At 42.3% G+C, this 26,341-nt stretch overlaps 1 pseudogene; it reads left to right on the forward strand.

Moving 5' to 3' along the window:
* The first annotated feature begins 12,645 nt into the window (after nt 1–12,645).
* Nucleotides 12,646–16,588, forward strand: LOC123042571 (G-type lectin S-receptor-like serine/threonine-protein kinase B120; annotated as a pseudogene).
* Nucleotides 16,589–26,341: the final 9,753 nt, after the last annotated feature.

Here is a 26,341-nt window from a genome sequence, read left to right on the forward strand (position 1 = left end):
CAGTCGAAACAGGGGTCCTGTTGATTGGGAGGGGTGTGGCGTACGGCAAAACAAACGAAACGGACTTGTGTTGGAGTGCTACGGTCGAAACGGGGGTCCTGTTCATCAAGAGGGGTGTGGCGTACCGCAAAACGGGACTCCACGGCATACTGTTCATCTCCACCGTCGACCTCCTCCAGCCTCCACGGGCTACTGTTCATCCACCGTCGACCTCCTCCAGCCTCCACCTATGACTGTTCATCCATGGGCTCATGTTCATCCAGCCTCCACCACGCACTACTCCACCGGCTACTGTTCAACCACCCCTCTCCACGGGCTCCTGTTCAACCACACCTCCACGGGCTACTTTTCATCCACCCCTCCACTGTCTACTGTTCATCCAGCCCTCCACAGGGTCGTCCCGTTCATCCAGCCCTCCACACCACGGGGTCATGTTCATCCAGAAGCAACGCCACCGCTCACTGTTCATCCAACCCCCCCCCCCCAACGCTCACTGTTCATCCAGAGAGGCAGTATCCATCGGCTTCAGTTAGCAGCAGTAACGAAGGAATCGCTCGATCGGGTTCAGTTAACAGCCATCGATCGATCGCTCGGGTTCAGTAACGCGTAGCCTGCAGTGCAATCGCTCGGGTTCAGTTAGAGCCCAATGCCTCGCTCGGGTTCAGTTAGAGCCAAAGCCTCACACACACACGCGTATGTGTATGAGAGAAACGCACATCGCTTGGCCCCCGACCACCCACCGTAACCGAGAACTCCCCGAAATTTTCCTCGCCCTCGCTTTTACCATGGTTTTTTCCGTCATGGATGGCCCAAAGAATATCATGCAGCTGCGTCTCCGGCCCACCCAGGACGAAAAGCCCATTTTCTGTCATGATTTTCTGTCATAGAAGTAGGAACCCACCACATCTATGATGATACCGGGTTTTGTCACAATTATCGTCATAGAAGTGTCATATGTATGAAAGAAAAAAAAATCATTCGGCCCAAAATGTCACGAATGTGTCTTTTTTATGTAGTGCCTCTTATGGATCTTCAGGTCCCGCTTGCATAGTTTGGTGGTGAAGACGTGGTACTGCCCACTATTCAACTGTTTGGGATGACTTTGATATCCAGACTGCTGCCGCTAGCCCCCTTGACCGGATTGTTGATTGTAACCACCCTAATTACCTTGATCGTGTTGTTGACTCTGGAAGCCGGAATTAGAACCGCCACCTCCATAACCTGGGTCATGAGAACCGCCGCGACCAGAACCTGGGCCGCCGCCCAGCCCATGGTGGTCTTGGAATAAATTAGAATTTTTGAAAGCCCTCATGATTGTACAATCTTTCCAAAGGTGAGTGGATGGCCTCTCTTGCGTACCATGCTTTGGGTAGGGCTCATTCAGCAACTGCTCAAGAGTGGGACCTGATTCACCTGTCCGAGGAGGCGGCCTCCCCTTACAACGCTGACCATTGTTCTGTGTATTGGTATTAGCTACAAAATCTGAGTTACCATCAGCCTTGTGCTTGTCGTTGCCCCCCTGATTCACCGGGTTTTGCCGCGGACCCTTGGCGTTGCCACTCTTCTTTCCCTTTCCTGGCTTGTCATCATCAGACTCAGGGTCCTCGGTACCATCAGAGTCGACATATTTAATTAGAGCCACCATCAGCTGCCCCATATCATTGCAATCACGCTTGAGCCGCCCCAGCTTCTGCTTAAGAGGCAAAAAACGACAATTTTTCTCTAACATTAGAACTGTAGAGCCGGCATTGACATTGTCAGATGAGTGTATAATAGCCTTGACCCGACGCACGCAATGGGTCGTTGATTCACCCTCCTCTTGAGCGCAAGAAGATAAATTCACAATTGACATGGGATGTTTGCATGTATCTTTAAAGTTCTGGATAAATCGGGTTTTTAGTTCACCCCATGACCCCGATGGAATTGGTAGGCAGCCCTTTTAACCAAGTACGGGCCATCCCATCCAGCATCATGGTGAAGTATTTGGCACACGCGGCATCGCTGACCTACGACAGTTCCATGGCCATCTCATAACTCTCAATCCACGCCTCAGGGGGTAAGTCGGCTGTGTAGTTAGGCACCTTACAAGGTCCTTTGAAATCCTTGGGCAAATGCTCATTCCGCAGAGCTAGCACCAAACAGGGTACACCTGTAGTTCTAGAGGTCACGCCTGCGTCCAGCAAAGCCGTTGGATAAACCAGAAGGAGCTGGTGAGCCGCCCATTGAGTTGCCTACTCAGCCTCTTGACGCACCCTGTCCTGACCGACCAAGTCATGAGCTCCATCACGCGCCGGATCATGCCCACGTGGCTGGTTACGGCGCTGTTTATTGCTTGAAACGGTCCGTGAGTCCATGTGTCTACTATAACTCCGACCTGGGCAAGGGGTCAAATAAATCCTATCTCGACTATAAGAGTATGCCTCTTGGTGTACCAGTGATGTTTGAAGAAGCTCCTTAACCCTTCGTGTTTCAACCTCCGCTAGAGAATCGCCTTCCATTGGGAGAGCCGCCAATCGCGCCGCCGCAGTGACCATGTTATCCAACGGGTTAGAATAATGACCCGGTGCTGTTGGCACGTGCTGAGGCGGAATATTATTCGGACGAGGTGGCTCCGCCATGCGTGGTTGAGCCGGCGCTCCGGCCCTAGGTGCAGCAACCCGGTTTGTCCCCGGCGGGTTACTGGTCCCCGCTCCAGGCATGCAAAAGAGGTTCCTCGCCTCATAAAGCAGAGGTAAACGAGACTTGTTCCTCCTCCTCATGACATCATTTGAAGCATTTTGATCCATCGTAAGCCAAAAAGCTTCTGACTGAATCCACTGTGCTTGAGCATCCAGGGCAGCTCGTTCTGCGGCGATCCTGACATCCTCCACTTCCAGGTCTTCCTTGGCTAGTGCTACCTCATCACGCAATTTTGCAATCTCCGCATTATGTTGAGCTTGATTTGCTGGGTTGACCTCTACTGTCAACATATTTGTCAGTTTATCCATTAAATCCATCAAAACCTGAGCCGGCGGGCGTACAGGGCCTCCTACGCCAGCTGCCGCCGTTGCTAACCCAGAGATCATTGCTGCCGCAGTTGAAGAATTCTGCCCAGGTTGTGTACCGACCATGAAAATTGCGACCCTGTTCGGTGGCTCATAGGGGTCCGGAATACTGTCGCCATCGGAGCTGCCCCCAAGCTCATCGTCTTGCAATTGATACAATGAAGTAGTCTCACCCGTGGATGACTCACCATCAGAGTAGATGGCCGTCTCACCGCCAGACATAGATCCCTCATCATATTCAGCTCCATGGATGAATCCCACAAAAGCACGTTTCACGGCGGGCTGAGCTCGGGCGGGTCTTGCACGCTGAGCCGTCTCGATGATGTCGGTGCAGATGTCCATCTCAGGGCCCGGCTCGCCGATCTTGCCGATGAAGACGTGGATTCCACCGAAGGGGACCCGATACCCGTACTCAATTGAGTCGGCCTCGGGGCCCCAGCCTGCATCATCGATGTAGAGCTTGCCGTGATGACTCTTAGTCATCCGGCCTACAATGTATCCCTTGATCCCGTCGAAGCTGCCCTTTAAGAACTCGAAACCACCGTGCGCCAGCCCCACGGTGGGCGCCAACTGGCACACCAACACACAAGCACACAAAAAGCAAGCGAAAAGAGACGAATGGAAGAGGGGCGAAGAAAAGGAAAAGGTTTTTGAAAATCGTTTTAGAAGTGAGGGAGAGGAAAACAAGAGGCGAATGGTGAATAATGTAATGCAAGGGAGAAGAGTTTATGATGGGTACTTGGTATGGCTTGGCTTGACGTAGATCTCCCCGGTAATGGCGCTTGCTACCTCTTGAGCTTGTGTTGGTTTACCTTTGAAGAGGAAAGGGGGATGCAGCAAAGTAGTGTAAGTATTTCCCGCAACCAAGGTATTAATCCAGTAGGAGACAACGCACAAGTCACCGAATACCTACACAAACAATCAAAAACTTGCACCCAACGTGATAAAGGGGTTGTCAATCCCTTCACGGTCAGTTGCAAATGTGAGATCTGATAGAGATAGATAAACGGTAAAGTAAATATTTTTGGTATTTTTGGTTTATAGATCGGAAAGTAAAAGATTGCAAAATAGTAGATCAAAAACTAGCAAGATGTAAAAGAGATTCAATATAATGGAAAAGAGATCCGTCGGCCATAGGTTTCACTAGTGGCTTCTCCCAATATAGCAAATATTACGGTGGGTGAACGAATTACTGCCGAGTAATTGATAGAAAAGCGCATAGTTATGATGATATCTAAGGCAATGATCATGAACATAGGCATCACGTCCGTGTCAAGTAGACCGACTCCTGCATGCATCTACTACTATTACTCCACACATCGACCGCTATCTAGCATGCATCTAGAGTATTAAGTTCATAAGAACGGAGTAACGCATTAAGTAAGATGACATGATGTAGAGGAATTAACTCAAGCAATATGATGAAAACCCCATCTTTTCATCCTTGATAGCAACAATACAATGTGTGCCTTGCTGCCCCTACTGTCATGGGGAAAGGACACTGCAAGATTGAACCCAAAGCTAAGCACTTCTTCCATTGCAAGAAAGATCAATCTAGTAGGCCAAACTAAACCGATAATTCGAAGAGACTTGCAAAGATATCAAATCATGCATATAAGAATTCAAAGAAGAACCAAATAATATTCATAGATACTATGATCATAAATCCACAATTCATTAGATCTCGGCAAACACACCACAAAAGAATATTACATCGAATAGATCTCCAAGAACATCAAGGAGAACATGGTATTGAGAATCAAAGAGAGAGAAGAAGTCATCTAGCTAATTACTATGGACCCGAAGGTTTGTGGTAAACTACTCACGCTTCATCAGAGAGGTAATGGTGTTGATGTAGAAGCCCTCCGTGATCGAATCCCCCTCCGGCAGGACGCCGGAAAAGGTCCCTAGATGGGATCTCACGGGTACAGAAGGTTGCGGCGGTGGAAAAGTGGTTTTGTGGCTCCCCTCGATGTTTTCAGGGTATAAGAGTATATATAGGCGAAGGAACTAGGTTAGGGGAGCTATGAGGGGCCCACAAGGTTGGGGGGCGCGCCCTACCCCCTGGGCGCGCCCTCCTGCCTCGTGGCCGCCTCATTGCGTCTCCGACTTCATCTCCAAGTCTTCTGGTTTGCTTTCGGTCCAAGAAAGATCATCGCGAAGGTTTCATTCCGTTTGGACTCCATTTGGGCATTCCTTTACTGCGAAACTCTAAAATAAGCAAAAGAATAGAGACTGGCACTGTGCCCTCGGTTAATAGCTTAGTCCCAAAAATGATGTAAAATAGCTTATAAATGCCTACTAAACATCCAAAACAGATAATATAATAGCATGGAACAATCAAAAATTATAGATACATTGGAGACGTATCAATGACCATCTACGAGAGGAGAGATTGCATCTACATATGCTTGTAGATCGCAAAGCGGAAGCGTTAAGAAATGCGGTTAATGTAGTCGAACGTCTTCGTGATCCAATCACGATCCATCCTGCGAACTCCGATCTAGTGCCGAAAGGACGACACCTCTTGGTTCAACACACGTATGGCTTGACGACACCTTCACCTCGATCCAGCGACCATTGGTGAAGTAGTAGCTCGAGTCCTCCGGCAGCACGATGGCATGGTGACGGTGGTGGTGGAGAAATCTCGGCAGAGCTTCGCTAAGCACTACGGAGAGGAAGAGGACTACGAGGGAGAGGAGAGGCAGCGCTGTGGCGAGGAGATGTGTTCTCTGGGGTGCGGTTGCCCTCTCTCTTACCTCTCTATATACAGGGGAAGGGAGGAGGGCGTGGTGCCCCTAGGGTTTCGCCTAGGGGGTCGGCGGCCAGGGCAGATGGGATTTCCCCTAGGGTGACTCGTCCCCAAGCCGGGAGGTGGGAAGCCCTAGGGGGCGCCCCAACCCTCCTGGTTACGTGAGATGGGGTGAGGGCAGTGCTCAGCCCCTTAGTGGGCTGGTTTGCCCCCTCCCCATGGCCCATGGGGCCACCCAACACTTGCCGGGCGCCCCCGAAACCCCTTTTGGCGACGCTGGTCATCACCCGGTACCCCCGGAACAATTCTGGACTCCATTACCCTTCGTCCAATATATCAATCTTCACCTCTGGACCATTCTGAAGTTCCTCGTCATGTCAGGGATCTCATCCGGGACACCGAACAACCTTCGGTAACCACCATAATGACTCAACTATACTTATACCGTCACCAAACGTTAAGTGTGTAGACCTTGCGTGTTCGAGAACTATGCAGACATGACCGAGACATCTCTACGACCAATAACCAAAAGCGGGACCTGGATTCCCATATTGGTTCCTACATATTCTACAAAGATCTTATCGGTCGAACCTCGATGTCAAGGATTCAGCTAATCCCGTATGCAGTTCCCTTTGTCTATCGGTATGTTACTTGCCCGAGATTCGATCGTCGGTATCTCCATACCTAGTTCAATCTCATTACCGACAAGTCTCTTTTCTCGTTCTGTAATACAAGATCCAGTGACTAACTCATTGGTCACATTGCTTTCAAGCTTATTGTGATGTTGTATTGCCGAGTGGGCTCTGAGATTCCTCTCCGTCATACGGAGTTAAAAATCCCAGTCTTGATCCATGCCAACTCAACAAACACCCTCGGAGATACCTGTAGAGCAACTTTATAGTCACCCAGTTACGTTGCAACGTTTGGTACACACAAGGCACTCCTCCGGTGTCAGTGAGTTGCATGATCTCATGGTCATAGGAACATATACTTGACATGCAGAAAAATGATAGCAATAAACTTGATACGATCATATGCTACGTCCATAGTTTAGGTCTTGTCCATCATATCATTCTCCTAATGATGGTATTCCGTTATCAAATGACAACTCATGTCCATGGCTAGGAAACCATAGCCATCTTTGATCAACGAGCTAGTCTGGTAGAGGCTTATTAGGGACATGTTTGTCGTCTATGTATCACACATGTATTTGAGTTTCCGGTCAATACAATTATAGCATGGATAATAACCGATTACCATGAACAAGGAAATATAATAATAACCATTTTGTTATTGCCTCTAGGGCATATTTCCAACAAGGTGGTCCTTTCGGACCAAGAATTCCATTATAGCTCCTTCCTGCACTCAAAAAGGAAAAAAATTGCAGACCGGCTGCTTTGAGCAGTTTTGAGCCTTCTTCCCATAAATTGTATGTTAAGAAACTGTCATCTCACCAACAACTAAAAATGTCATCAAAACATTTGCAAATTGCATTCCTCTTAGACAACCATTCACCAACTTAGGGGGTCCATATATAAAGCAATGACCAAAATACACCCAATACAAACACACGTCATCAAAACACATGCAGACACCCAAGGCAAGATAAAAATGTGCTGAGATATAACAAACTACCCTATATAACTTCAAGCAAACAATGATGTACAATAAGCAACACTAGGGAGTCAAAGGAGCCATCTACCGTGAACCAGCAAACGTAAAGAGTCGATGGCTGACGCCCGTAGAGACATTAGCTCCAAGACGAGGCCTTCAAGAACGACACGACATCAAAACACCACCACCGCCTAATCAAAGAATCAAGACTTTCACTCGGAGATGCCCCAAAGGACAGAGAGTAACCGTGACAGACCCTTCAAGAAGGGTATGACGCCCACGGACGTCGCCGCTGCCGGTCTGGCCAAAGCTAAACATGGACTTCCCCCCAGCAAGCACACTCTGCCTGGGTGCGCCCAATCGCCGATCTACCACAACACTGCCATGAAACGATTGACCCAACCTCCACGCCGGCCACACGACCATGGAAGTGAGTCAGCACCCGAGCCACGCATCTTATAATTGTGTATCCAGAGTGTGCTTGCAACTAAGACAACAAAAGATAGATAGACTTTGCAGTTGCATGTCCGGATGCAGTTATAGTTGGGACAAAAAAGGATTAGACCGTCTAGTTATGTCTAAGGAGGATGTACTTGTAATTGAGATAAAAATGGATCGGTAAATAAATAAGAGAAAGGGAAAAAAGAAAATTAAAAAAGAGAAAATAGAAAATTGCATCGCTCACTATGAATGAAAAGTGAAAGAGAAAGAGAATTGAGAGTGGCAAATTGCAACGACCAGTGTCATACCCTTTTTCGGAGCTCCTATACGGCGCTTCAGGCGCATGTTCTAGAACCTGGCACTCACGCAGCCACTATCGTGGCCGGCCCAACAAGCGCTGCTAGTCGTTCACTCGGTCATGCAGTCATTCACTAGGTCACACAGCAGCTTCATTTGCACCGTTGTCAAAAAAAAACTTCACGTGCACCAGTCAACTGCTGACCATCAATCTTTCATCACCAGTTGACTTTAAAAAATAATGGATCAAAAAAAAGTTCAGAGATTCCAAAAAGTTTCATGATTTCGAAAAAAATAGGAGTTTGAAAAAATTCACATATTTTGTTCATGGAATTCAAACAAAGTTCATGGATTTTCAAAAAAAGAGCGAATATTTGTAAAAAGTTCATCCAAATTTGAAATACAATCACAAATACAATTTTTTATAATTTTTGGGAAAAAATTCATGAATTTTAAAAAAATCATCAATTTTGAATAAAGAATTCATCAATTTTAGAAAAAGTTCATCGGTTTTGAAAAACTTCATGAAATTTGAAAAAAAATCACCAATCTTGAAAAAAATCGGCAAACTTGAAAAAAGTTCATTGATTTTGAAAACAAAATCATGAATTTGAAAAGAAGTTCACGCATTTACTAAATAGAAAAAGAAAAAGGAAATTGAAAAAAAGGAAAAAACCGAACAAAACCGTTACAAGAAAAAAAGGAAAAAGAAAGAACTGAACGAAACCATTCCAAGAAAAAAGAAAGAAGAAAAGAAGGAAAATACCGTAGGTAAACACAATAGGGGAGTTGGCTGTGTGGACTTGCAACTGAAGAGGAAAAAATATATTGGGCCTAGTTGCATGTCAATAATGGACTTGCAACTGAGGCTCATTATGAATTTTTAAAAGTTCATGAATTTTAGAAAACAAAGGAAAAAATAAAATAGTATCAGAAAATAGAAAATTATTGGTCGGTACGCATTTATGCAATTTCTTCACCGTGTGTTGACTTTAAAAATAGAAATTACAGCAAAAAGGAGTATCACAATACCCCCCCCCCCCCCCACCCCACATGCACATGCGCACACATTGCATCAAAAAAATATGAGTTGCCCTAAACAAAAAACAAAACATATGAGTGGATCCTCTTTCCACTTTTGACCCACAAAGAAAAATACCACAAACTAAAGCCCACGACAAGGGAACTAAAAATCCAACACAGCCTAGCAGGTTTCCACGAGCGTGGCCATGCGGGGATCAACAACGAAGCCACACAACAATGAGAGCAACACAAACCTTGGGGTTTTACATCGTGCGATTGAGCAGTTAGATGTGGCATAAGTAATTCTCTCATCTAGAAGTGATTTAGCAAAACTATTTTTGCAATGAACATGAACACATTTTTTGGAAACGTGTGCCACAGAATATGCTTAAGATGGTAGAAGGGTTAGAATACAAAAACACATCACAAGTTCAACGCTAGCAACTAAAATATAAATTGATGGTAGAGGTTTTTGATAGGTGGTGTTGAAATTTCTACTACTCCATTCAATCCCACGTTCTAGAGAACTAGGTTGGCAGGGAAGGTGACAAAGTTTGATTGGCAAAAATATTGGTTGCTTTAGTATTTGGCATTTTGTACAAAAGGTGGCATTGGTGGTTTATGCAAAAAAAATGTAACATGGAACCGATATTTTGGTTGACCTTATCAAGGTATAGATAGAGTAATCTCTCTGAATTTGGTGGCTTTTTGGATAGGATAGTTGCTTTGTAATGTGGCAAAACGGGATAATTGCCAAATGGTGAAAGGAGTGGCTTTTCACCAAAGGAGTAAGTGGTACCTCTTGAATGCTTGTTTGTATAAGTTCTTGAATTAAGTAGGTGGGTTTAGTGACCAATAACAAGCCTAGAATTTAAGGGGAGCATCCAAAAACATGTGGAGCTAAAATATGGTGGAGTGAGTAGACAAGGATGATTCACTATTCAAATTAACCCGATATTTCTACTAGAGGCCGAGTATGGTAGTATAAATATCTCCAAAATTTTCATGAATTTCTAAGCTCAAATGGGTAGGAAAGGTAATTACTTTTAATTAGAAATATTGCATTGGAGATAGCAATTTTTTTTTTGCAAATCTAGATTTTATATGCATTGAAGAACTACTGTGATTTTTTTTGTATAATCTTGCAAGCAAAGTAGATGAGGGTTCCTTTGCAAAGCCAAGGCTAGGGTTTAATATTTCACTAAATTAGAATAGGATTTTTGGATGGCTATGATCAAGGTAGGTGAGACCAAGGATATTCAAGGATGGAATGAGAATATTTCCTGTGATGAAAACATAAAGATGCCATGTTCGATATTGTCATCTACCTTAACCAAGAACAAAATAAATTCAAAGAAAAATATATGAAAAGGAAAACAGGACAACAATCACAAACACGGTTACACGGCTTCTTGTCTTCTACAGAGGTATGAAGACTGAAGGTTTCCATTTTGGTTCTAGCCTCTCTTTCCAGCTGCATGGATTTGATGGCTGTCGTGCTACTTGCCGATGTGCAGGCATCATTGGGCAGGGCTCCAAACCTGGTGGTGGGCCATGCTGTACATGTTTTTGCAGTTTTCCCTTAATTAACCAAGCTTGCGGTACCTTATTATTAACCGATCAATTCTACTCCCTCTTAATGAATAGGAAAAACTTCTACCAGTTGCTCCAAAAAAAAACGCATAGCTGCGTACGCAACCACCGTCCACCGGCTCTGTGATGTCAAAGTGATGAGCGCGTGGTCACGAGGTTTCCTGGTCACCCTCTCAAACTGTCATTTTACTCCGGTCTGAATTGTTAGGTACTCGCTCTGTAGACAAATATAAGAGCGTTTAGATCTCTAAAATAGTGATCTAAACGCTTTTAGACTTCTTTACAGAGGGGGTACTACAGTAGTAACGATTTTTCTTTAGGCATACGTACGTGTAGCACAGTAGCAGCGTTCAAGTCTATGAGACATGTTGGCCTGATCTCGTCAAATCATCAGTACTAGTCATCTTCAAATAATCCATTGCCGTCTCTGTCGATTAGTCCCGAATCGGGACTTTGCCACTTTGATAATCTTCAAATCCTTCGAGATGCCCATGTCGAGCTCTCCGTGGCCTCTCATAACCCTATATACAACCCAGAAATAACACAAGCCATACCAGGCTGCCAGGCACACGTCCGCTGTACCACTGTGGGTCAAGCTCATGACTCATCAGCCAAATATTGTAATTTTTGAGAACAGTCAGGAACGACGTTTAGTTTGGAGAACGTTCAGTGCCTTAGCTTGGACGCTTTGGACTAGTCGGAACGAACTGCCTATTGAGAGAATTATTCCATCCCATCAAGCTAACTATATTTTTAAATGGTTTCTATTTTTACAACCGTGACGGCCTCTAGGGAAGAGGAAGGACAACGATGTGATGGCAAACATTCTTCTCAAGATCAGTTTGCCGTTCTAGCGCTCTTCTATGAATCGCGCCGTGTATCCATGCATTTTACCTTTGCTTTAACTTTTCATCTTGTTGATGTGTGGTCTGCAATAACTCTATGTCCGGACCATGGCCGTTGTAGGCTTTTTTAATTTAGAAAGCTGGGCACTTTCTGCGCATGTTTCTGAAAAAAAAACATTGAACCTTTTCATTAAGTTCATAAAAATGGATTTTGACTGCCCAAAACTTTTCAAACTATTTTGCACATGCATGTATAGCAGTGTAGTATATCCGGCCAAATTTTCATCAATATACGCGCTTGCATGTGAAAGATGCAAAAAAGACAAATACATGGGGGAAAATGGGAAAATGGGCTTGTTTTTCTTTTTTGTTGATTTTGGGGGCGGAATTTTGTCTTTTTTGTGCAGCGTATAGTACAAACATATTATTGAACAAAATTTCACAAATACTTAGACCACACGCATGCGTATTCATGTACAAAAATTCAAATATTTTAAGCACCATCTTTTAGGGGTACGGAAAAACGTGCTCCAAAAGTCCGATTTACTCATAGCTAGCTCTTTTGATACGGAGGGAATATAACATATCATTGAACGAAATTTCACATGTACCTAGACCACATGCATGCGTATTCATGTAATTTTTTTTTTAAAATTCAATCTTTTAAGCATCATTTTTTAGGAGTTCAAAAAACATGCTCCAATGCACCCGTGCACCAAAAGTCCGCTTTACTCATAGCTGGCTCTTTTATGTGGCCGAGTCTGCGTACGCGTCCACACCAGCTTACCTTTCTCCAGATCTCTGGAGATATTCATCCGATACGACCGTAATTAGTGCTGCAGCAGCAAACCCACATGCCGTTACGTTTCTCCTGTCATCCTCTCAGTGTGGAGCGTAGACTATAATCTGGCCCCGTGGTGACCAATTTTCTTTGAGCGTGCAGCACAGTCGTTGGACTTTTGGTTCTCCAGCCTGCCGGTCCTCTGGCCATATCCCATATGTGCTATATATGGTGTATGTCAATTGTCAACCTTGATGTATTCATCTATACCAAAGATTGAGTCTCCTCTGCTCTCTTCCCGGAAGGTAGCAGGCCATCTGTGCTATATATGGTCTATGTCGAGTTTGCCAACTTTCATCTATATCTGTGCCGGCACAAGCAGCTATGCACTACATCCCCATCTTCTTCCTCCTGTTCTTGAGTTCATTCTGCAAACCCGATGACCAGCTCACACAAGCAAAGCCGCTCACCGACCGCGACACTCTCATCTCCGAGAGCGGGGACTTTGCTTTGGGCTTCTTCTCCCCGACAAGCTCCAACAAGAGCTTTTACCTTGGCATATGGTACCACAGCCTCCCCGGGCCACGGACCGTCGTGTGGATGGCCAACCGAGACATCCCAATCATCAACCCTTCGCCCATGATGCTCAAGGTAACTAACAATTCTCGCATGGTATTATCAGACTCCGAAGGCCGTGATATTTGGATGGCAGCAAGCAATATCACTACCAGAGCGGTAGGAGCTTATGCAGTACTAAACAACTTGGGGAACTTTGTCCTCCGTTCCACGATCAACATGGACATATGGCAGAGTTTCCATCATCCGACCGACACAATACTTCCAACCATGAAATTTTTGGTGAGCTACAAGGGACAAGTCATCGCACGTCTTGTTGCTTGGAAGGGCCCGGATGACCCATCTTCTGGGGACTTCTCATGCAGCGGCAACCCAAGATCCTCAAACCTTCAGTTGGTAACTTGGAACAAGGCTAAGCTATTTTGTCGTCTCATTGTGTCGGATGGTGTGTCAGTGTCTGGCACACTAACCAACACTAGTTCCATCTTGTACCAAACAATTGCCAGCTCTGGAGACGAGTTCAGTTACACGTTCGCTGTCTCCGACAACTCACCGTTCATGCGCATGATGCTTGACTACACTGGAAAGTTGAAGATTCTAGGCTGGGACAATCACTCAATGTCATGGACAGTCATCAATGAGCACCCCAATAGTGCTTGCGATCTCTACGCCTCTTGTGGCCCATTTGGCTATTGTGACTTCACCAAGGCCATTCCAGCATGTCAGTGCTTTGATGGGTTTGAGCCTGTTGACAGTAGCAACTCTTTTAAAGGATGTCAGAGAAAAGAAGCGTTGAAATGCCGCAAGCAAAGTCATTTCACGTCTTTTCCTGGAATGAAGGTTCCTAACATGTTCTTGCATATACGCAACAGAAACTTGGATGACTGTGCAGCTGAGTGCATCAACAATTGCTCGTGTACAGCGTATGCTTATGCCGACTTGAGTGGCGGAGGTGATATGGCAGACCCGTCAAGGTGCTTAGTTTGGTCAGGGGAGCTTATTGATGCTCAGAAGCCAACCGGCGGTGGCGAGAACCTGTACCTCCGACTTGCCGATTCTCCTGGTATTCGGTATTCCATGCCCTCTCTTTTCTTACCTAGTCAGTAGTGTTTTTAATACTCTATTGCTAGTATATATATCAATACATATTTGACCCCCAAAAATTGTAGTACTATAAAAATAATTTCCAAAAAAAATCTAAGCATACCATTTTCAAGATATCCAATCTAAATATTTCAAGCAGTATCAGTAGTTAAAGTTTTAGAAGTTTCATACCCAGAACATCACGTTTTTTTAGAACTGGAAGGAGTACATATGGAAGGTTCTCTTGTCTAAATAAATACGACATTCCTTTTAACATCATTTTACATCGTTAGGTTGTTCAATTACTTCCGGCCTTCACTTTCAAACTCATTGACAATTCTTTCCAGATTCCATGTCTTAACTTTCCCAGAAGGCCATAGCTAGTTACTATTTTTTTTTCTTGAATTGAAAATAATGGCCAATTCACATTTGCAAGATCAGATATATTTTTAAGATGGTCAAATCTTTGATTTACCACTTTCCTTGTAGTTCAGGTTATGAAATAACGATAGTCTAAGTGCCTAATTAGCTTCAAAAATTCGTCATGGTATTTATGGAAGTTAATTCTGAATTTCTGATTGGTCGCATTTCTGCAGTCAACAAGAAAAATGGTCCAGTAAAGATTGTACTCCCCATTATATCATGTCTGCTACTACTGGCATGCATAGTCTTCATCTGGATGTACAAATATAGAGGTAAAGTAACAAATATCCCCTTCTTTTCGACATATTTCATTAGTGCAACAGTTAAGAAAAAGAGTGGATGTCCTAATCAACAGGCAAATGGGGAAAGAAGAAAAACCAGAAGAAGGTGACGCTAGGATACGTCAGCACATCCAACTCACTAGAAGGCAATAATAGGGAATTTCCATATTTTAGCTATGAAGACATATTTTCAGCAACAAATTTTTTCGCGGATTCCAGCTTGCTTGGACGTGGAGGCTTTGGCAAAGTTGACAAGGTAACATGATGGCCTAGTCTTGCCATTCGAGGTACTTCCTCCGTCCCAAAATAAGTGTCTCAAATCTAGTACAAAGTTGAGACACTTATTTTGGGACGGAGGGAGTACAAAGGAAATAATTTTAGGGTTGAAAAGTATCCGATGGGCTCAATTGAAATAGGGTTCAAAAAAGTTAGTTTCCATTTTTTTTTCTCAATTGAAAAAAGTTCGCTCATGTAGGGCACATTGGAAGGTGGAAATGAAGTTGCTGTCAAAAGGCTTAGTAAGAGTTCTGGACAAGGTATAATGGAGTTCAAAAATGAAGTAGTTCTCATTGCAAAACTACAGCACAAGAACCTAGTCAGACTTCTCGGCTACTGCATACATGAAGATGAGAAGTTATTGATCTACGAGTACTTAGCTAATAAAAGTTTGGATGCCTTTCTTTTCGGTATGTGCTAGTTTGTTGATTACTTACATTTTTTTACATTAACCAAAATGACATTCATGATGATCTGTTTTCTTCTACATTGATCATGAAAGATCATGCATGAAAACATGTGCTCGATTGGTTGACACGGTTCAAAATAATTAAAGGAATAGCAAGAGGCCTTCTTTATCTCCATCAAGATTCAAGATTAACAGTAATTCACAGAGATCTCAAAGCAAGCAACATTTTGTTGGATGTAGAAATGACTCCTAAAATTTCTGATTTTGGTTTGGCAAGAATCTTTGGTGCAAACCAGAATCATGCTAACACAACGCGGGTCGTCGGAACATAGTAAGTAACTGGTGTACTAATAAACTCTTGGCGTTCTAGTTTTATATGGTTTAGTATAGTTTGTTTTGTACATTCCTTGCTAACTGTTGAATCCTTTAAATAGTGGTTATATGTCCCCGGAATATGCAATGGGAGGTGCATTTTCTGTGAAATTAGACACTTATAGCTTTGGGGTTCTTCTCTTGGAGATTGTTAGTGGCATGAAAATTAGCTCACCTCGGCTCAACATGGAATTTTCTAGCCTTATATCTTATGTAAGTATTGTGTATTCAACATTGGGCTCTTTGCCGGGTTTTTTCTAGCCGACACATGGCAAAGGCAAGTCTTTGCCGAGTGTCCATTTTCCGACAAGTGCTTTTCAGCCGCACTTGGTTTAGGAGGGTGATCTTTGTTGAGTGCACGACATGATGCACTTGGAAATCACCTTAATCTCGATAGTGAATATAGGAAATTTCTAATTAATCTCTCGCCCAAACAATATATCTAGTAACTTGATCATGACTTCATGCTATTGGTCAGGCCTGGAGATTATGGGAAGATGGAAAAGCTACTGAACTAGTGGACTCCCTCGTTGCTGCGAACTGCCCAATCCATGAAGTTGTACGGTGCATTCATGTGGGACTCTTGTGTGTCCAAGACCATCCAAATGATAGACCACTAATGTCCTCAGTTATGTTTATGTTAGAGAATGAAACTGCAATGCTTCCACCTCCAAAGCATCCTGTATACTTTGCTCTAGGTAACTATGAAGGTGAACAAGCCAAGGAGAGAATGAGTTCCACAAATGAAATGAGTATGACAATGCAAAAGGGCCGTTAGTTTTTGCACAACTTAATGTGCATGAATTTTAGTGTACATCAGGGGCAGAGCCGACATTAAAGGATTAGAACTATCTTTATTTGATTTGACCCAATGGTTTGACAGAGGTGAGCCAATTAAGCATTTGTTTTGGCTGGCCCCCTGGTGTACATAGTTCTATGCTTTTATGATTACTCTCTCCGAACTGAAGTGTTGCTTAGGTGGCTGCAATATTTGTGAGTCTATTGTACTAGAAGAGTTGTGAATAACAGAGTGGATCAACCATTCATGTCAGGAGGAGGCCTTCCCGACTCCTCCTATCATTGTCCTTGATGTCAAACCACGTAATTTTTCCTGATATAAAAGAGTTATATTACAAAACATTTTAATCATCATCAATTCTTGTGACTATGTATCACGCCCTTAGATTCATCAAAAAAGTACTATGTGCTAAAATTCAGAATGCACTTCATCATTCACACTTCACACAAATATTGTTGCCACATTAGTGTTAGACGACACGATATATAACGACCAAAAGTCAAAGGAGCCTTCAGCAACCAAGCATGGGTTTGTGTTTCTCAGGGGTACTCTGGTATCTCTCTCGTGAGCAATGCAGTGTGGACTATTTGCTCAGAACTCCATTACATGCTTCTGCAACGAGAGTAATTCTAGTAACCACTCGACATGATACAGTTTTGCATGCAATTGGGGTAGAAGATGTGCATCGAGTTGAACATTGATGCAATTGAGATGCCAGCAGATACATGATGGGGGTTGCTTTGGAAGAGTGTGAACATTGATAAGGAAATAAATTTGAAAACCTTCGGGACATAGATGTGGTGGACTACCTCTCACAATCAAGGGTACTGCTAGTGTCTTCTAACTAAATAGAAATTTGAGAAGTAATGTAGAAAGGTTGCAAACATGAGTGCTTGGTCTATGGGTAATCTTCCAACTGATCACAAAGGTGCTTTGTATTTGAGTTTTGATGATCTACCTCGGCATTTGAAACAATGTTTCCTCTATTTAGCCTCATATCCAGAAGATTGGCACATATGTCATGATGATCTAATCAGGCTTTGGGCTGCTGAAGGTTTTGTGGAGGGGCATGATGGATAGAAGAGATATTTTTCATGATAATACTCATTGTATTGGGCTGTTTACATAGTACATATACATGTTCAGTTACAAGCATTAGGACGTGGATAATCAAGAGAGATAATCAAGAGAGAGGTCTCTAGACCTTCTACATTCTAGCACTAAGCTGTAAATGCTAAGCGTTACAACTCATGATGCACTAACTCATACATTTGACACGCCCCCTCAATCTCAACTGAAAGACACAAGTTTGAGATTGCGACGACATCGGTCTAGCATCAGCTTCGTGCATGGTTTGGTAAAGACATCCGCGGCCTGATCTTCTGAAGCAATGAACCGGACATCTAGAGATCCTAGTGCCAGCTTCTCTCGGACGAAGTGGAAGTCGTCCTCGATGTGTTTTGTCCTTGCATGAAACACTGGTTTCGCAGTAAGGTAGGTAGCTCCATAGTACAGGAGGGCGCGGCTGCGGTATGTGCAGCTCTTTTAGTAATGACTGTACCCAAGTAATACTTCGGCAGTCCCATTTGCGAGTGCCTTGTACTCTGCCTCTATAGATGAGCGTGACACGGTTGGTTGTTTCTGGAGGAAATATGCCCTAGAGGCAATAATAAAGTTGTATTTTATATTTTCTTATTCATGATAAATGTTTATTATTCATGCTAGAATTGTATTAACCGAAAACTTGATACATGTGTGAATACATAGACAAAACTACGTGTCCCTAGTTTGTTGATCAAAGATGGTTAAGTTTCCTAGCCATGGATATGCGTTGTCATTTGATAAATGGGATCACATCATTAGTGGAATGATGTGATGGACAAGACCCATCCGTTAGCTTAGCATAATGTTCGTTTAGTTTTATTGCTACTCCTTTCTTCGTGTCAAATATATATTCCTCCGACTATGATATTATGCAACTCCCGGACATCGGAGGAATGTCTTGTGTGCTATAAAACATCACAACATAGCTGGATGATTATAAAGATGATCTACAGGTATCTCCGAAGGTGTTTGTTGGGTTGGCATAGATCGATATTAGGATTTGTCACTCCGAGTATCAGAGTGGTATCTCTGGGCCTCTCGGTAATGCACATCATATGAAGCCTTGCAAGCAATGTGACTAATGAGTTAGAATATGCTCAGAATGTGCTAAGAATGTCTGAGTACTACAATTGCTTGAATCGTGTGGGAGTTAATCTTCCAGATAATATACTAATTGACAGAGTTCTCTAGTCACTATCACCAAGTTACTAGAACTTCATGATGAACTATAATATGCAAGGGGTGATGAAAATGATTCCCGAGCTCTTCGTGATGCTGAAATCGACGAAGGTAGAAATCAAGAAAGAGCACTAAGTGTTGATGATTGACAAGACCACTAGTTTCAAGAAAAGGGCAAAGGGAAAGAAAGGGAACTTCAACAAGAATGGTAAGCAAGTTGCTACTCCCGTGAAGAAGCCCAAAGGTGGACCTAAACCTGAAACTGAGTGCTTCTACTGCAAAGGAAAATGGTCAGTAGAAGCGGAACTACCCCAAATATTTGGCGGATAAGAAGGATGGCAATGTGAACAAAGGTATATTTGATATACATGTTATTGATGTGTACCTTACTAGTGCTTGTAGTAGCCCTAGGTATTTGATACATGTTCGGTTGCTATGATTAGTAACTCAAAACAGGAGTTTCCGAATAAATGGAGACTAGTTGAGGGTGAAGTGACGATGTGTGTTGGAAGTGGTTCCAAGATTTATATGATCATCATCGCACACTCCCTATACTTTCGGGATTAGTGTTCAACCTAAATAAATGTTACTTGGTGTTTGTGTTGAGCTTGAATATGATTAGATCATGTTTATTACAATACAGTTATTCATTTAAGACAGAGAATAATTGTTATTCTGTTTACATGAATAAAACCTTCTATGGTCATACACCTAATGTTAATGGTTTATTGAATCTCGATCGTGGTGATACACATATTCATAATATTAATGCCAAAATATGCAAAGTTGATAATGCTAGTGCAACTTATTTGTGGCACTGGCGTTTGGGTCATTTTGGTAAAGCGCATGAAGAAACTCCATAAAGATGGACTTTTGGAATCACTTGATTATGAATCGTTTGATACTTGCAAACTGTGTCTTATGGGCAAGATGACTAAAACTCCGTTCTCTGGAACAATGGAACGAGCTAGTGACTTATTGGAAATAATACATACCGATGTATGTGGTCCAATGAGTGTTGATGCTCGTGGCGGGTATCGTTATTTTCTGACCTTCACAGATGATTTAAGAAGAAATGGGTATATCTACTTGATGAAACACAAGTCTCAAACATTTGAAAAGTTCAAAGAATTTCAGTGTGAAGTGGAGAATCATCTTAACAAGAAAATAAAGTTTCATCATGGAGGAGAATATTTGAGTTATGAGTTTGGCCTTCATTTAAAACAATGTGGAATAGTTTCACAACTCACGCCACCTGGAACATTACAGCATAATGGTGTGTCTGAATGTCGTAACCGCACTTTATTGGATATGGTGCGATCCATGATGTCTCTTACCGATTTACCACTATCGTTTTGGGGTTATGCATTAGACAACTGCATTCACTTTAAACAGGGCACCGTCAAAATCTGTTGAGACAAAATTATATGAACTGTGGCTTGGCAACAAACCTAAGCTGTCATTTCTTAGAGTTTGGGGATGCAATTCTTATGTCAGAAGGCTTCAGCCCGATAAGCTCGAACCCAAATCGGAGAAGTGCGTCTTCACAGGGTACCCTAAGGAAACAATTGTGTACAGCTTCTACCACAAGTCCGAAGGCAAGATTTTTGTTGCTAAGAACGGAACCTTTCTAGAGAAGGAGTTTCTCTCGAAAGAAGTGAGTGGGAGGAAAGTAGAACTTGATGAGGTAATTGTACCTGCTCTCAATTTGGAAAGAAGCTCATCTGAGAAATCTGTTCCCATGATGCCTACACCAACTGGAGAGGAAGCTAATGATAACTATCATGAAACTACAGATCAAGTTGCTACAGAACATCGTATGTCAAGCAGAGCACGATCCTCACCAGAGTGGTATGGTAATCCTATTTTGGAAGTAATGTTAATTGACCATGACGAACCTACAATCTATGAAGAAGCGATGATGAGCCCAGATTCCGATAAATGGCTTGAGGCCACGAAATTTGAGATAGAATCCATGTATGAGAACAAAGTGTGGACTTTGGTGGATCTGCGCAATGAACGGCGACCCATAGAAAATAAATGGATCTTCAAGAAGAAAATTGACGCTGATGGTAATGTTACTTTCTATAAAGCTCGAATTGTTGCTAAAAGTTTTCGACAATTACAAGGAGTTGATAACGATGAGACTTTCTCACCCATAGAGATGCTTAAGTCTGTCCGAATCATGTTTGCAATTGCCATATTTAAGAAAACTGGCAAATGGATGTCAAAACTGCATTCCATAAATGGATATCTCTAAGGAGAATTGTATATGATGCAACGAAAAGGTTTTGTCGATCCTAAAGGTACTAACAAAGTGTGCAAGCTCCAGCGATCCATTTATGGACTGATGCAAGCATCTTAGAATTGGAATATACGCTTTGATGAGGTGATCAAAGCATATGGTTTTATACAAACTTTTGGAGAAGCCTGTATTTACAAGAAAGTGTGTGGGAGCACTACAACCTTTCTGGTAAGTATATGTGAATGACATATTGTTGATCGAAAATGATGTAGAATTTTTTGGAAAGCATAAAGGAAAGTTTGAAATGAGTTTTTCAAAGAAAGACCTCGGTGAAGCTGCTTACATATTGGGCATCAAGATCTATAGAGATAGATCAGGACGCTTGATAAGATTTTTCGATGAGTATATACCTTGACAAGATTTTGAAAGAGTTCAACATGGATTAGTCAAACAAGGAGTTCTGGCCTGTATTACAAGGTGTAATGTTGAGTAAGACTGAAAGGCCGACCACGGCAGAAGATAGAAAAGAGAATGAAAGTCATTCCCTATGCCTCAGTCATAGGTTCTATAAAGTATGCCTCAGTCATACTTTTATAGAACCTATGACTGAGGCATAGGGAATGACTTTCATTCTCTTTTTATTTTCTGCTGTGGTCGGGATTTGAGTATTACTCAATTTCACACCTTTGCAACACAGGCAAGAATTCTTTCTTTGACCGTTCCATTTTGAACTACTTCAAAATCTTGTCAAGGTATGTACTCATTGAAAATCTTATCAAGCGTCTTGATCTATCTCAATAGATCTTGATGCTCAATATGTAAGTAGCTTTACTAATGTCTTTCTTTTAAAGAACTCATTTCAAACACTTCTTTATGCTCTCCAGAAAAGTTCTAAATCATTTCTGATCAACAATATGTCACTCACATATACTTATCAGAAAGGCTGTAGTGCTCCCACTCACTTTATTGTAAATACAGACTTCACTGCAAGTCCGTATAAAACTATATGCTTTGATCAACTTATCAAAGCGTATATTCCAACTCCAAGATGCTTGCACTAGTCCATAGATGGATCGCTGGAGCTTGCACATTTTGTTAGCACCTTTAGGATTGAGAAAACCTTCTGGTTGCATCATATACAACTCTTCTTGAAGAAAACCATTAAGGAATGCAGTTTTGACATCCATTTGCCCGATTTCATAAAATGTGGCAATTGCTAACATGATTCGGACAGACTTAAGCATCGCTACAGTTGAGAAATCTCATTGTAGTCAACACCTTGAACTTGTCGAAAACCTTTTTGCGACAAGTCGAGCTTTGTAGATAGTAACACTACTATCAATGTCTGTCTTCCTCTTGAAGATCCATTTATTTTCTATGGCTTGCTGATCATCGGGCAAGTCCATGAAAGTCCACACTTTGTTCTCATACATGGATCCTATCTCAGATTTCATGGCATCCAGCCATTTCGCGGATTCTAGGCTCATCATCGCTTCCTCATAGTTCGTTGGTTTATCATGGTCTAGTAACATGACTTCCAGAACAGGATTACCGTACCACTCTGGTGCGGACCGTACTGTGGAAGACCTACGAGGTTCTGTAGTAACTTGATCTGAAGTTTCATGATCATCATCATTAGCTTCCTCACTAATTGGTGTAGGAATCACTGGAACTAATTTATGTGATGAACTACTTTCCAATTACCTTATCAAGCTCTACTTTCCTCCCACTCACTTCTTTTGAGAGAAACTCCTTCTCTAGAAAGGATCCATCTTAGCAACAAATATCTTGCCTTCGGATATGTGATAGAAGGTGTACCCAACAGTTTCCTTTGGGTATTCTATGAAGACGCACTTCTCCGATTTGGGTTTGAGCTTATCAGGTTGAAACTTTTTCACATAAGCATCGCAGCCCCAAACTTTCAAAAACGACAACTTTGGTTTCTTGCCAAACCACAGTTCATAATGCGCCATCTCAACGGATTTTGATGGTGCCCTATTTAAAGTGAATGCAGCTGTCTCTAATGCATAACCCCAAAATGATAATGGTAAATCGGTAAGAGACATCATAGATCGTACCATATCTAATAAAGTGTGGTTACGATGTTCGGACACACCATTACGCTGTGGTGTTCCAATTGGCATGAGTTTGTGAAACTATTCCACATTATTTTAATTGAAGACCAAACTCGTAACTCAAACATTTGTCTCCACGATCAGATCGCAGAAACTTTATTTTCTTGTTACGATGATTTTCCACTTCACTCTGAAATTCTTTGAACTTTTCAAATATTTCAGACTTATGTTTCATCAAGTAGATATACTCATATCTGCTCAAATCATCTGTGAAGGTCATAAAATAACGTTACCCGCCACAAGCATCAACACTCATTGGACCGCATACATTGGTATGTGTTATTTCCAACAAGTCAGTAGCTCGTTCCATTGTTCCGAAGAATGGAGTTTTATTCATCTTGCCCAAAAGGCAAGGTTCGCAAGCATCAAATGATTCATAACGAAGTGATTCCAAAAGTCCATCTTTATGGAGTTTCTTCCCGCGCTTTACACCGATATGATCCAAACGGCAGTGCCACAAATAAGTTGCACTATCATTATTAACTTTGCATCTTTTGGCATCAATGTTATGAATATGTGTATCACTACGATCGAGATCCAACAAACTATTTTCATTGGGTGTATGACCATCGAAGGTTTTATTCATGTAAACAGAACAAATATTATTCTCTGATTTTAAATGAATAACCGTATTGCAATAAACATGATCAAATCATATTCATGCTCAACGCAAATGCCAAATAACATTTATTTAGGTTTAACACTAATCCCAAAAGTATAGGGAGTGTGCGATGATGATCATATCAATCTTGGAACTACTTCCAACACACATCATCACTCTATCCTCAACTAGTCTCTATTTATTCTGTAACTCCTGTTTCGAGTTACTAATTTTTAGCAACCGAACAAGTATCAAATACCCAGGGGCTACTATAAACACTAGTAAGGTACACATGAATAACCTGTATATCAAATATACCCTTGTTCACTTTTCCATCCTTCTTATCCACCAAATATTTAGGGCATTTTCGTTTCCAGTGACCATTTCCTTTGCAGTGTAAGCACTCAGTTTTAGGCTTTGGTCCAGCTTTGGGCTTCTTCGCGGGAGTGACAACTTGCTTGTCATTCTACTTGAAGTTCCCTTTCTTTCGCTTTGCCCTTTTCTTGAAACTAGTGGTCTTGTCAATCATCAACACTTGATGCTCTTTCTTGATTTCTACCTTCGTTGATTTCAACATCGCGAAGAGCTCGGGAATCGTTTTCGTCATCCTTTGCATACTATAGTTCATCATGAAGTTCTACTAACTTGGTGATGGTGACTAGAGAACTCTATCAATCACTATCTTATCTGCAAGATTAACTCCCACTTGATTCAAGCGATTGTAGTACCCAGACAATCTGAGCACATGCTCACTTGTTGAGCAATTCTCCTCCATCTTTTAGCTATAGAACTTGTTGGAGACTTCATATCTCTCAACTCGGGTATTTGCTTGAAATATTAACTTTAACTCCTGGAACATCTCATATGGCCCATGACGTTCAAAACATCTTTGAAGTCCCGATTCGAAGCTGTTAAGCATGGTGCACTAAACTATCAAGTAGTCATCATATTAAGCTAGCCAAACGTTCATAACAGCTGCTTCTGCTCCTGCATTAGGTCCGTCACCTAGCGGTGCATCAAGGACATAATTCTTCTGTGCAGCAATGAGAACAATCCTCAAATCACTGATCCAATCCACATCATTGCTACTAACATCTTTCAACACAGTTTTCTCTAGGAACATATCAAAATAAACACATGAAAGAAACAACGCGAGCTATTGATCTACAATATAATTTGCAAAATACTACCAGGACTAAGTTCATGATGAATTTAAGTTCAATTAATCATATTACTTAAGAACTCCCACTTAGATAGACATCTCTCTAATCATCTAAGTGATCACGTGATCCAAATCAACTAAACCATAACCGATCATCACGTGAAATGGAGTAGTTTTCAATGGTGAACATCACTATGTTGATCATATCTACTATATGATTCACGCTCGACGTTTTGGTCTCAATGTTCCGAGGCCATATCTGCATATGCTAGGCTCATCAAGTTTAACCTGAGTATTCTGCGTGTGCAAAACTGGCTTGCATCCATTGTAGATGGACGTAGAGCTTATCACACCCGATCATCACGTGGTGTCTGGGCACGAAGAACTTTGGCAACGGTGCATACTCAGGGAGAACACTTTTATCTTGAAATTTAGTGAGAGATCATCTTATAATGCTACCGTCAATCAAAGCAAGATAAGATGCATAAAAGATAAACATCACATGCAATCAATATAAGTGATATGATATGGCCATCATCGTCTTGTGCTTGTGATCTTCATCTCCGAAGCACCGTCATGATCGCCATCATCACCGGCACGACACCTTGATCTCCATCGTAGCATCGTTGTCGTCTCACCAACTATTGCTTCTACGACTATCACTACCGTTTAGTAATAAAGTAAAGCAATTACAGGGCGATTGCATTGCATACAATAAAGCGACAACCATATGGCTTCTGCCAGTTGCCGACAACTCGGTTACAAAACATGATCATCTCATACAATAAAATATAGCATCATGCCTTGACCATATCACATCACAACATGCCATGCAAAAACAAGTTAGACGTCCTCTACTTTGTTGTTGCAAGTTTTACGTGGCTGCTATGGGCTGAGCAAGAACCGTTCTTACCTACGCATCAAAACCACAACGATAGTTTGTCAAGTTAGTGCTGTTTTAACCTTCTCAAGGACCGGGCGTAGCCACACTCGGTTCAACTAAAGTTGGAGAAACTGACACCCGCCAGCCACCTGTGTGCAAAGCAGGTCGGTAGAACCAGTCTCGCGTAAGCGTACGCGTAATGTCGGTCCGGACCGCTTCATCCAACAATACTGCCGAACCAAAGTATTACATGCTGGTAAGCAGTATGACTTGTATCACCCACAACTCACTTGTGTTCTACCCATGCATATAACATCTATGCATAAAACCAGGCTTGGATGCCACTGTTGGAGAACGTAGTAATTTCAAAATTTTCCTACGCACACGCAAGATCTTGGTGATGCATAGCAACGAGAGGGGAGA

The sequence above is a fragment of the Triticum aestivum genome, chromosome 2B, assembly GCF_018294505.1.
Source record: "Triticum aestivum cultivar Chinese Spring chromosome 2B, IWGSC CS RefSeq v2.1, whole genome shotgun sequence".
NCBI lineage: Eukaryota > Viridiplantae > Streptophyta > Magnoliopsida > Poales > Poaceae > Triticum > Triticum aestivum.